Below are 11,844 nucleotides of genomic sequence, written 5' to 3'. Positions count from 1 at the left end.
CTTTGGCGGAGTTGTAGGAGGTGGTGGTGGGTCTGTGGAGGTTCTCCCTCCCCCCCGGCCTCCCTTCATGCTGCCACTGGCTGTTCGGCTGGTTCTTCAGCCTGTTTGGGACTTCCTCCTCCAGCGCCATGACCATTTTGGAGGCCACCGCACCTGAGCAATTGGCCTCTGCATGAACCAGGCCGCGTGGCTGCATGGTCATCTTACGGGCGGCTGTGTGGTGGCAGCTCCTCAGCATCGGCTCCCTGCCAGCCTGCACTCATGGCCACGGTGCATAAGGTGATCCTCATATTGATTTGAAACCATGAACTGGCTCCAAGTTTCTTTTGCTCTCAGCAAACACGCATGCCTGGGCCGACTCCGCTGTGTTTTGCCTCTGTGCACTCTGCTGTAATAGAAGGGTGTCTCTTACCAGAGAGAATTCCCAACACCCCATTCATTACCAGATTCCCCTTTACAAGCATCCCAGACTGGTCTAACTGGGCCAAACTGGTTCGATCTGAACCAGTTCTGGGTTGGCTCAAATTTGGGCTGCCATCCCCTTTTGGGCTCGAACTGGCCAGACTGGGCTGGGCTGGGTTCAATTTGAACGGGTTCTGTGCACCCCTAGCAACTTCCTGTACCCCTAGGAAGTTGCCTTATATCAAATCAGACCATTGGCCTATTTAGCTCAGTATTGTCTGCACTGGCTGTCAGTGGTTCTTCAAGGTTTCAGATGGGAGTCTTTCACAACCCTACCTGGAGATGCCAGGGATTGAACCTGGGACCTTTTGCATGAAAAGCAGACACTCTATCACTGAGCTACAGCCGCATCCCCAACATATATACAGATTGTACATGCAACGAACATAATGTGTGAATAGGGTTTCAGTGAGTGATCAATTCAGGATGCATACAGAGTACACAAAGCAGGTTGCTTGTCTTGATTCTGCTTGCAAGCCTTCGAAGAGAGGAGTCTAATATTGTGAGCTTCTCTGGTCAAATGCTAGTTCCATCTCTGGGATGCTTGGGTTGAATGCAGAACATGCCTCTGGCCCCGCAATGTACCCAGGTATGTCTGGGAAAGACTCTTGTCTGAGATCCTGCAGAGCCATTGCAGCAATATTGGTGGCACATGGCAAACAGACATGACAGCTGGAAAAATCTGGCTGACCTGTATTATATTTTCTTCATTCCTTTTGGGGTTTCACTGAAATATTATAGCAGTTGTGACAACAGAAGCCAGCACAGAAGACAAGCTAGTGATCAGAAGTAAATGACTGCTTCCAAAAATCTTTTCCATTCCCCCCCCCCTCTGCATAAGGGAAAGTGATTCATGCTTCACAAAGTCCTGCCAGTTATTACCATGTGTTAAATTGTGATCTGCAAACACAAGCTGTTCTTAAACAAGAACAAAACGGCAAAACCAGATGGTTTCTTTTTAAGGTTGAGTGAAGTTTTCTGGAATGCAAGCGTATGTTTTTCCCCCCTCCCCAGCTGGCAATCCCCACATGTAAACAACCTGGTTCTTATCTTTTTTCAAATAACTTATAAGACCCATCCCATCCCTCTGCTGTAAAAGACACATTACTCCAATGGGAAATAGGGGTGGAAATATGTACTGTACACATTTACAGATTCTCCACATATAGTTTTGCTTTATGTTTTATTAAATTTGATAACAAGACTACAATATGAATTTCATTGCCTATATCTGACTTAAGAAACAGAACTTAGAAACAAACGAATTTACCTGAACAACAGATTATTCTGATATATTGCTATGCCACACAGTTCACCAGAGTCATATGGTACATCTCTTGCTGGACTGTACCAGTTCAGAGCAGAGGGAGAAGATCACATGTTTGAATACTTCCCCATAGGTTTTTTAAAAGTCCTTTTATTGACATCTCAGTATCAGTGGTTTGGATGGAGCCTGTGGAAATACTGCCTTATCTGCCTCTGGGAGGGAAGGTGAGACTTGGGAGTCTGCTATGTTGGTTTCAGACAAGTATTGAGTTCTAACTAGAGTTGTGCATTTTGTTTTGTTTTTGGCCTGAATTCAAAACACCCCCACTTTGTTCTTTTTTTTTGGAATCAGCCAATCCAAAACACCCTAATTTTGTTCTTTGTTCAAAACTGCAAAATCCAAATCCAAAACATTTTGGATTTTAAAAAATTACCCCAGGGCAAAACTAGTGGACAGGGTGGCAGTTCCCAGTGGGTGGAAGCTACCACCAAAATTTCAGAGGAATTGGGCAAAGGGCTGATTTTTGGTGAATTTTTGAAGTTTAAGATTTTTCCCATAGGGAACAATGGAGGTTTCAGCAAAAGTATAGCTTCATGGGGGGGGGGAGGGATGGCCCAGAGCAGAGTAGGGTGAGTGGTAGTCCCCAGTGGGGGCAAGAAAGCTGCCAGAATTATTTCAAAGGAATTGGGCAGAGGGCTGATTTTTAAAAATTTAATGGAGTCTATGCGTCTAAAGTTCTTTTCCATAGGGAATTATGGAGGTTTCAGCTACCCCATAACTGCACTTGGGGGGCACCTGGTTGGCCCAGAGTGAGTGGTGGTGTAGAGCACATAGGGTGCCAACCACCCCCATGGGTTGCTAACCCATGGGGTACTGGGTTCTGTTGTTTCTGAGATGTTTTGAGTGTAGATTCTCTGGTTGCATCTGAGAGTGGACTCTGGTTGCATCTGAGAGTGGACTGAGAGTGGACTGGTTGCATCTGAGAGTGGTTGCATCTGAGAGTGGACTGAGAGTTTGTTGTTGAAAATCTCAAGGTTCTAACTACCTTGGTTGAGTTGAGTTGATTGAATTCCTTGGTTAGTGTTGAGTTCTAACCACCTTCCATTCTTTCCATTGCACCGTAGGGAAAGCTTGCAGAGTGGGAGAGGGACATCTGGGAAGAGATATACTACCATATTTATTTATTTATTTATTTAACATATTTATATACTACCCAAAACTTACATCTCTGGGCGTTTTACAATAAAACCAAATAAATGACAACAGTACAGTTAAAACATTAGTTAAAATAAATGAGAACTGAAAAAATTACAAGATTTGTTAAAATAAATAACAGCAGAAAACGTTAAAACATTGCAACAATTTAAAATTTTAAAACAATGTTCTAAAACAATGTTAAAACTATTAAAACTATTAAAACAGTATTTAATTAAAAGCCTGGGTGAACAGATGCATCTTTAAAGATTTTTTTAAAAATTCTCAGATATGGGGAGGCTTTTATTCTCAATTGCAGATCGTCCATCAGGCCGACAAAGGCAGTCTCCTTAAAACAAGGAGGCATCCTGCCTTCCCTCAGGGAAGCATTTATGATCTCTACCAAGCCTTCTACAACAACCCTCGTGCCAGATAGTATAAGCCATGTCAGACAAGGGTCAAGAGAACAGGTGTTAGGCCACACCGCACATCCACATCTTCGGGAGTCACAAACTGGAACTGATACAACCTAATCACATAAGAGGAGTCTCTGGACACCTCCACATCAATACCACATCAGTCGGTATTTACCTGAATACAAGATGAGGTTTTCCCCACAGTTCTTTCCTTTTCAATGGGGTTGGGCATTCTTAAATGTGGAGTCCCCTGTCTTTTGGAAAAATACTAGTATAACTTGTATTTAACCTCTCTTTTAAGTCATTGTCTTTGAATTCAGAGTCACCTTCTATTCAGATAAATAGTGTATGTGAGAGTCTGATTGGAATCTTCTCTCTAACAGAAAATGAAGTGAGGGAGAAAATAGCAGCTGACATGACAGGAAGCACTCTGTCGATATTAGGAAACTGCTGGGCCTACTGGCAAACTTGAAAGCAATCCTGACAGCATAGTGAAGGGGCTGGCAACAATGCAATGCTCTGGCCATTCTTTCCATTGCTCTTTAAATGTTCGTAGGTTGCTCTTGTAACTTACAAACATTAGGGCTGGTCTGGGGAACATGGAGCCCTCCATGGAAGAGTTAACTCTGCATACATGTGGCCTGCCTCCTGACTAGATGGGAGGGACATCTTAAAAGATCTTGAATGTTAGGAGAGAAATCTCTAGGGAGCGAGACCAAATTTTCTAGGCATGTGTGCACCACAACCACCCCCCAAATTATTTAGTGGCCTACCTGTCACTAGCATGCATTTTTGTCCCCAGCAGACCTTCCATATTTTTCAATATTTCACTGATGAAAATAGGGACATGTCCATAGGAGGTAGGGCTGTGCAAAATCATCTAATTTTACCCAAATCAGTCTGATTTTGACTACATTGGAGGGGTTCGGAGAGAGTCCAAACCCAAACTTTCATAGCCCAGTTCAGAACAGACCTCTCTGACCCCGCTTCAGAAATTTTTGGAGCTTTCCAGCCTGGCAGTGGCTTCTCCAAGATTACAGGCTGGAGTCTCTTTCAGCCCTATCTTGTAGATGCCAGGGAGGGAACTTGGAACCTTTTGCAGGAAAGAATGCTGATGCTCTTCCCAGAGCAGCCCCCTCCGCTAAGGGGAACATCTTACAGTGACCACACATGCAATCTCCCATTTAAATGCAAACCAGGATGGACCCTGCTTAGCAAAGGGGACAACGCATGCTTGCTACCACAAGACCAGCTCGCTTGTCAATCCTGAAGAATGACAAATCTAGCAGCTCACATGAACAAAATGGAACAATGTAGCCCCAAGAAATAATAATTGGGGCAAAATAGGAACAGTGATTTACTTGGGGCAGATTTCAGAAAATAGAGAATAAATAGGGATCACTAGATCCTATGCAGTCTTGAGCTCAGTACAACTTACTGTAGACCTGTCTAGCATATCCTCAAATGTTTCACCAATACCTGCTTGTAAAGATACAAAGAGTGTGGCCAAGCAGCTCAGGAGGTGCGGGATACAATGTGTAGGGACGTGGCATACAATTCTGACTATGAGCAGGCCACAAAATGAAAGCAGGTAATATTTTATTGATTGATTGATTCAATTTTTATACCGCCCTTCCAAAATTGGCTTGGGGTGGTATAGCATACCGAGCTCGGTATATAGCATACATGTATGTGTATACCGATCGCATATACCGAGCATATTATTCCACCTTACCAATATGGATGAGGCAGTTCCCAGCATTCCATAAGCATCCTGCTAGTAGGAGTTTATGTCTTTTTCCAACCCATCTTTACCAGAAATGAATGGCTCTGAATGAGCATATTAAAAAGAATGTAAACCATTGTGTTTATGACAGGATCATGCATTTGCCTTGAAATGGATAATCCCCCTTCTTAAAACTGATAATTGAAAAGAAAGAAAAAAGAAAGAAATGACACAGCAACGCTATAACTACACCATTTAGTAATCAAATATTAATGATCTTCTAAATGTTATTGTGCTGTTAAATTAAATTATTATCAGACACTGGCAGAACAAACAACTCCTCTCCTCCAAAGGAAACAGTATTAAATCAAATATTTGGTCATTTAACAGCCATTTCATAGTTCTCTTTGTCACTCTGAATTTCTTCAGTTCGAAAACGATGCCTTAGTATTAGCAAGGGGGGGAAATGTGCATGATATAAAAATGGAAGAAAATGCCCTGTGCTGACAAGGAATGTTATACACTCCAATTATGTAATTATTGGAGTTAAGAATTCACAAATTATATTGCATGATGTTGTTTAACTTGCGTTGCTAACCTTCCATTTGTACAAAGGCGTCATTAATTATCCCGTGAGTGACAGTTTTTGCTTTGGAAGACTGTATTTAACATTCTGCATTAAAATTCCAACATTATTTCATCCTACACAGACTGTTTCTTTAAGTGGCCCAAATTAGATGGCTGATTCTCACGAGTCTGACAGGATTCCAGCTATTATGGGATGGCATTTTATTGCTTATCCTGATTTCTTTTTCCTTGCAGGTTAAACATTTGGTGTGCCTTGCTGTACTCAAAGTACTAGGTGATAATAGTATGAATTCATGTGAAATGATGTTGTACTAATGGCTTCTGGGTTATCTTCCCCCTACCTTTCTTTCTCATTTTTTTAATGCTTTAATGCACAGATGGAAAATTCATAACCTAATTGGAGAAGTAATCACACTATAACAGGTATACAATTAAGGTCCTTCTGCAGGCTTTCCTTCTTCTGTGATCACACCTATTTGCAACAGGATCTTATTAATGTGGAGTACAAAGTAGCTGCTTTCCACATCCTGGTATATTCTGAACTCTAAATGTACCACCCTCACCTGTGAACAAATACATGTAGGCTGACATACTGCACAAAGCTACATTTGCATTGCAACATTAACATTGCAATTGTGCTTGAGTGCTCTTGTACAATCATACATATTGCACAAACACAGCTGCATAACAGAACACCCATTACTTCTGCACGACTTCAATCGTACCATTTTTGCAATTGTGCACAAGTGCTTTTGCACAATTGTTTGAACATTGTCCCAATGCAAATGTAACTTTGGGAGAGGGCTTTCTTGGTGTTTGTGTAGAATTATAGGGATGTGCGAAACGTTTCGGGTACAGAACGATCTGTACCTGAAGCAGCGAATTTCGGGTGATTCGGAGCTGAACCGAATCACCCTCTAAGAAATCCGAATAATTTCGGATCCGAAATGAATCACCCGTTTCGGATCCGAAATATTCGGATGTTTCGGAGCTCCATTTTGTGACCTTCTTTCCACCCCTCCATTTTGAGCAATGACGTCTATTTTAATTTCCCGCCTTTTTGCATCCCATTGACTTCAATGCAAAAAGGTCTGATGTGACGTCTGCTCAAATTTCAGGTCCCAGGGGCAAAAGAGTGGGGTGGGTGGTAGTGCCTAATGGGTGGAGGCTACCACCCCAATTGCAGAGGGATTGGCCAAAGGGCTGATTTTTGGTGAATTTCTGAAGTTTACGCATTTTTAAGGTTTTCCCCCTTTAGGTATAATGGAGGGTGTATCGCTTCACGTCAGGGGGAAAGGGGTGGCCTAGAGCAGTGTGGGGTTGGTGGTAGTGCCGGGTAGGGGCAAGGAAGCTGCCTGAATTTTTTCAAAGGATTTGGGCAGAGGGCTGATTTTTGGTGAATTGTTGAAGTTTATGCGTCTTTAAGGTTTTTCCTCATGATGTATAATGAAGCTTTCAGCAGCCCCATAAGTGCACTTGGGGGGTGCTGAGGTGGCCCAGAGCGAGTGGTGGTGTAGTTCACATAGGGTACCAACCACCCCCATGGGTTTCTAACCCATGGGGTACAGGGTTCTGTTGTTTCAGAGGTATTCTGAGTGTGGATTCTATGATAGCAAATGATTTTCAGTGAGACACCATGAATCCACTCTAATTTGCTATCATAGAATCGAGGTTCCTTCTGGCTAGAAAGACAGCCCTCAGAGCCAATAATGGAGGCAGAGAGGAGGAGCTTCCTCCCTCACTGGAGGAATGCTTCCTCCAGTTCTGCATCAGGATGGAACAGAGTCTCCATAGACCCTTGGTTTCAACCAGCAAAACTCACTACAAACCGAGGGTTAAAATTTGGGTCTCTTCTACTTTTCTGTAACTATGCATGGCTTGTTCTGGTCAATATCTGAATGAGAGATACCTGAAAACCATATGTTTTCCACTTTGAGTTTCATGATGGAAGAAAAGTGGAACATAAACATAATAAGTACATTACTGGATGAGTAGCATAGTACCCAGCACTATGGAAGTGAGGAATAACCAGGGCTCTGTGTAGGTCAGAATTCCACCAGAGTGCAGAATGTGGCATTGGTAATGAAATTTAACTTCCTGATCATTTCAACTTTTATTTATTTTAAATCTAGGTTAGTACAGATATGAAAGATATGCTTGGAAGTATGCAACAGCTGCAAAAATGTCAGGAGCCAAAGGGGATACAAGGTATCCAGTGTTTGGGGACAGGACTTATGGTGTCCTGCATGTTCCATTACCCCTTACTATGACTAGCAAAACTAGAATGGTTGATGGAAAATAGCAAAACACCAAAACAAACAAAAATGCATGCAGAATAAATTATGCCAAAAAATTATGCACATCTGCTCAATTTGCATGATCCATATGGTTCTTCTTGGTGCAGAATCTGATTCCCTGAGTTGCAAATATACGTAGCAGGTCCTTGGCCTAGGTATTTCAATATGAGTTCCAGCTGTACACTTGTTCCAAGATGCTTGCCCCAGTCTCTCCAGGGATGATGCCACTGGCAATCACAGCATGCAGCTCTTGAAAGAGGGTTTGGTACTCTGCTTCATTTGGCCACCTTATTTATTTATTTATTTATTTATTTATTTATTTATTTATTAAATTTATACCCCTCCCAAACTTATGTCTCTGGGCAGCTAACAATTAAAACACATAAAAAGTTAAAACAGTTAAACATATAACACATATAAAAGTTAAAACAATACACTAATTTAAAAACCATAAAATTTAAAAACAGTATTTTTTAATTAATTAAAAACCTGAGAAGGCTTGGGTAAAAAAATGCGTTTTCAAATGTTTTTTAAAAATAACCAGAGATGGGGAGGATCTTAACTCAACAGGGAGCGCATTCCACAGTCTCGGGGCAGCAGCCGAGAAGGCCCGTCTCTGTGTGACCACCAAACGAGTTGGCAGGAACTGGAGACGGACCTCCTCAGATGACCTCAATGGGCGGTGGGGTTCGTAGCAAAGAAGACGCTCTCTTAAATACCCAGGACCTAAGCCGTTTAGGGCTTTATAAGTTATAACGAGCACTTTGTATTTTGCCCGGAAACCTATCAGCATCCAGTGTAACTCCTTCAGCAAAGGAGTAACGTGGTCTCTCCGAGATGACCCAGAGACCAACCTGACTGCTGCATTATGAACCAATTGAAGTTTCCGGACTACATACAAAGGCAGCCCCCCAGAGAGTGCATTACAGAAGTCAAGTCTGGAGGTTACCAACAAATGTACGACTGTTTTGAGGTCATTGATCTCGAGAAACGGGCGCAGCTGGCGTATCAGCCGAAGCTGATAGAAAGCACCCATGGCCACCGCCTCAACCTGAGAAACCAAGGAGAGGTGTGCACCCAGGAGTACTCCCAGTCTGCGAACCTGTTCCTTTTGGGGAAGTGTGATCCCATCTAGAACAGGTAGATCAAAATTGTCTCTGGAGTTCTGACCCCGCACAATAAGTACCTCCGTCTTATCTGGATTCAGCTTCAGTTTATTCTCCCTCATCAAGCCCATTACTGCTTCCAGGCAGGCATTAGGGAGGATATGCCATCACCTGAAGAAGCTGACATGGAGAACTAGATCTGAGTGTCATCAGCGTACTGATAACACCCAGCTCCAAATCCCTTGAAGATCTCTCCCAGTGGTTTCATGTAGATGTTAAAAAGCATTGGAGAGAGTATGGAGCCTTGAGGGACAACATACTTAAGCTCAGATTTTGAAGAGCGACAATCTCCAATCAACACCATCTGGAATCTGTCTGAGAGGTAGGAGCGGAATAACTGTAAAACAGTGCCTTCCACCCCCAACCCCCTCAGACGCTACAGAAGGATACTATGGTCGATAGTATCAAAAGCCGCTGAGAGGTCCAAAAGGACCAACAGTCTCTTGACCCATGTTGTACAAGGGTCAAGAGAACAAGTGGTAGGTCTCACCGATCCAAGCAGCTTGTCCACATCCTCATGAATCACAAACTGAAATTGATCTAGTTGAATCATATAAGAGGAATTATTGGACACCTCCAGTTCAGACATAAAATTAATTGTGGAGTCTCCATCTAGGTTAGCACCTTATACAAAGACATAAGTTTTTGTATAAAGTTCTCAAAGGAAAGTTCTCAAGGGAAGCCCAGCAACACAAGCATTCTAGATGGTTGCTGCAAATAGTGTGCTTTTAAGAGCCAAACTATAATTTATATGCAACATCATTTGACTCTTGCATATTTTTCCCCACCTTTGGTTTTGGGTGATTTTCTTGACCAGTCTTCTGTGAAAAACCGTGACACACAGGAAATTATGGAAAGGGGTGGTTACAGGAGTCTTAGAGAGGAGGGGAAAGGCCATACTAGAGATGTGCAACCCTACCATGAGAAATCCCACTCATTTCTACTTGTCTTATTTCACTCATCTTATTTTGTGAAGGGCTGTAGTCACCCAGAGAACAATTTGATATAGGATGGCTGTATAAATAAAGTTGCTGCTGATGCTATCTCAGTGGCCGAGTACATGCAGAAAATCTCAGATTCAGTCCATGGCATCTCCGTTTAGAACTGGGTGAGAATCCTGACCTGGAGAGCCACTGCAAGTCAGGGTAGACTAGGGGTTCCCAACCAGTGGTACTCTAGATGTTGCTGAACTACAACCCCCATCATGCCCAGCTGCAATTTATGCCCCCCAATTCCTTTTGATTTTGTTGAGGTAAAATTTCAGTTGCAGCTCCAGCCACACTGTTACCCAGTGTGCTGAGCAGCAAGGTTTCTCAAAGGGCTGAGGTAGACATATATCAAAATGAAGCTCAAAGTGCTGTGCACAGCTTTGTGCTCACTTTTAATGTAAATGTATCTGCAGCATAGCCAAGAATTATCATTTAAAAAAGAAACAAAAACCCTGTGCAAGGAGAGACCACTGCCACTCCTTCCTCCCCTCAGTGCCTTATGAAGCACCCCACAGTCACTTGCTGGAGACAGAAGAAGGTGTGGGCTGCCGGCACCTTCCTTCTCAGCAGAAATCGAAAAAGACCTTGACAGCTGTGGAACTGAGAGGTCAGGCAAGCAAGGTGCCTCCTCACACAGTACCTCCTCCCCCTCCCTGCACACTCATATGCTGCTGTCAACACCTCCTCCTCCTGTTTCCTCGAAGTAAAAAAGCAATCTGAAGCCTCAATCCCCTCCAAATAATAATTATCAAACATATTTTATTCCCCCTTAACAACAGTGCTCAAAAGAGCTTACAAGATATATGGTGCTCATGGCCAACAGATTGTCTGATTTATTTGTGGCAAGCACAGCAATCTGCTGAATCATGTGACACTTTCAGACTTCCTTAGAGATCTCTTCCCTTTCCCCGCCTTGAGTTTCTTCTTTCATCCACTGGAGTGGTACATCAACTTGTCTGCATACCCTCAGTTCCACAGAAGAAAGCCATTTTCCTGCCTTTTTCCCACACAGAGGGGAGAAGATTTCATAAAAGAAGCTGAAGGGTGGAAGTACAGAAATCCAACTTCCTCTTGCTTATGGCACATGGTCTAGGGATGTGCACGAATCATTTTTTTCCGATTTGATTTGTACCCGAATTGAATCACCCCCCATTTGTTTTGGGTCTGAATCTGGCCAGCTAGCATAGGGGTGATTTGTTTTGTCTACAAATCTCCCGAAACAGGTAGATTCGAATACAAATAGTTTTGTACCCAAATCGATTCACACAGACAGCAGGTGCAGGCAGTGAGCAAGAAGGGGGCGGGGAAGCAAGAAGGGGGCGGGGAAAAAAATCTTCATCTCATTTCCTCAATCAGGAAAGCAGGAACAAAGAGCAGAGAATCCACTCCAGGCAGAAGACAGACAAGGCAAAGCAAAGCTCTTCTGGCTCTCGCTCTGTCTCTTCTCCCACAAGGCAGAAAGGCAATATGGTGGCTGCCTGCCTCCTCAAGTACATTTGAAAATCCCTCCTTCAAACTCCCCCCACCCTTGTCCCTTCTTTTACCCTTCACCTAGCCAATGTGAGGTCAGCTACCCCAGGCAACACAAGATTTGGATGGAAATGAGCCAATCTGGAACCGGGGGTGGGGTGGGGAATCACCAGCCAATCATTGCACACTGTAAGTCATCAATCTGAAGCTTGGGAGGGTGGGATTTTCAAAAATATTTCCTGACACAAAATGGAGACAGCAAGAGAAAT

At 43.2% G+C, this 11,844-nt stretch overlaps 1 non-coding gene across 1 annotated transcript; it reads right to left on the bottom strand.

Annotated features, from left to right (window-relative positions):
• Nucleotides 1–739: 739 nt before the first annotated feature.
• Nucleotides 740–817, bottom strand: TRNAE-UUC (transfer RNA glutamic acid (anticodon UUC)). Its single transcript has one exon. It is a non-coding gene; the product is annotated as a tRNA-Glu (tRNA).
• Nucleotides 818–11,844: the final 11,027 nt, after the last annotated feature.

This window comes from Hemicordylus capensis, chromosome 4, assembly GCF_027244095.1.
Source record: "Hemicordylus capensis ecotype Gifberg chromosome 4, rHemCap1.1.pri, whole genome shotgun sequence".
Taxonomy (NCBI): domain Eukaryota; kingdom Metazoa; phylum Chordata; class Lepidosauria; order Squamata; family Cordylidae; genus Hemicordylus; species Hemicordylus capensis.
Note: the sequence above shows the minus strand (reverse complement) of the source record. Positions and strands in the feature narration are given on the sequence as shown.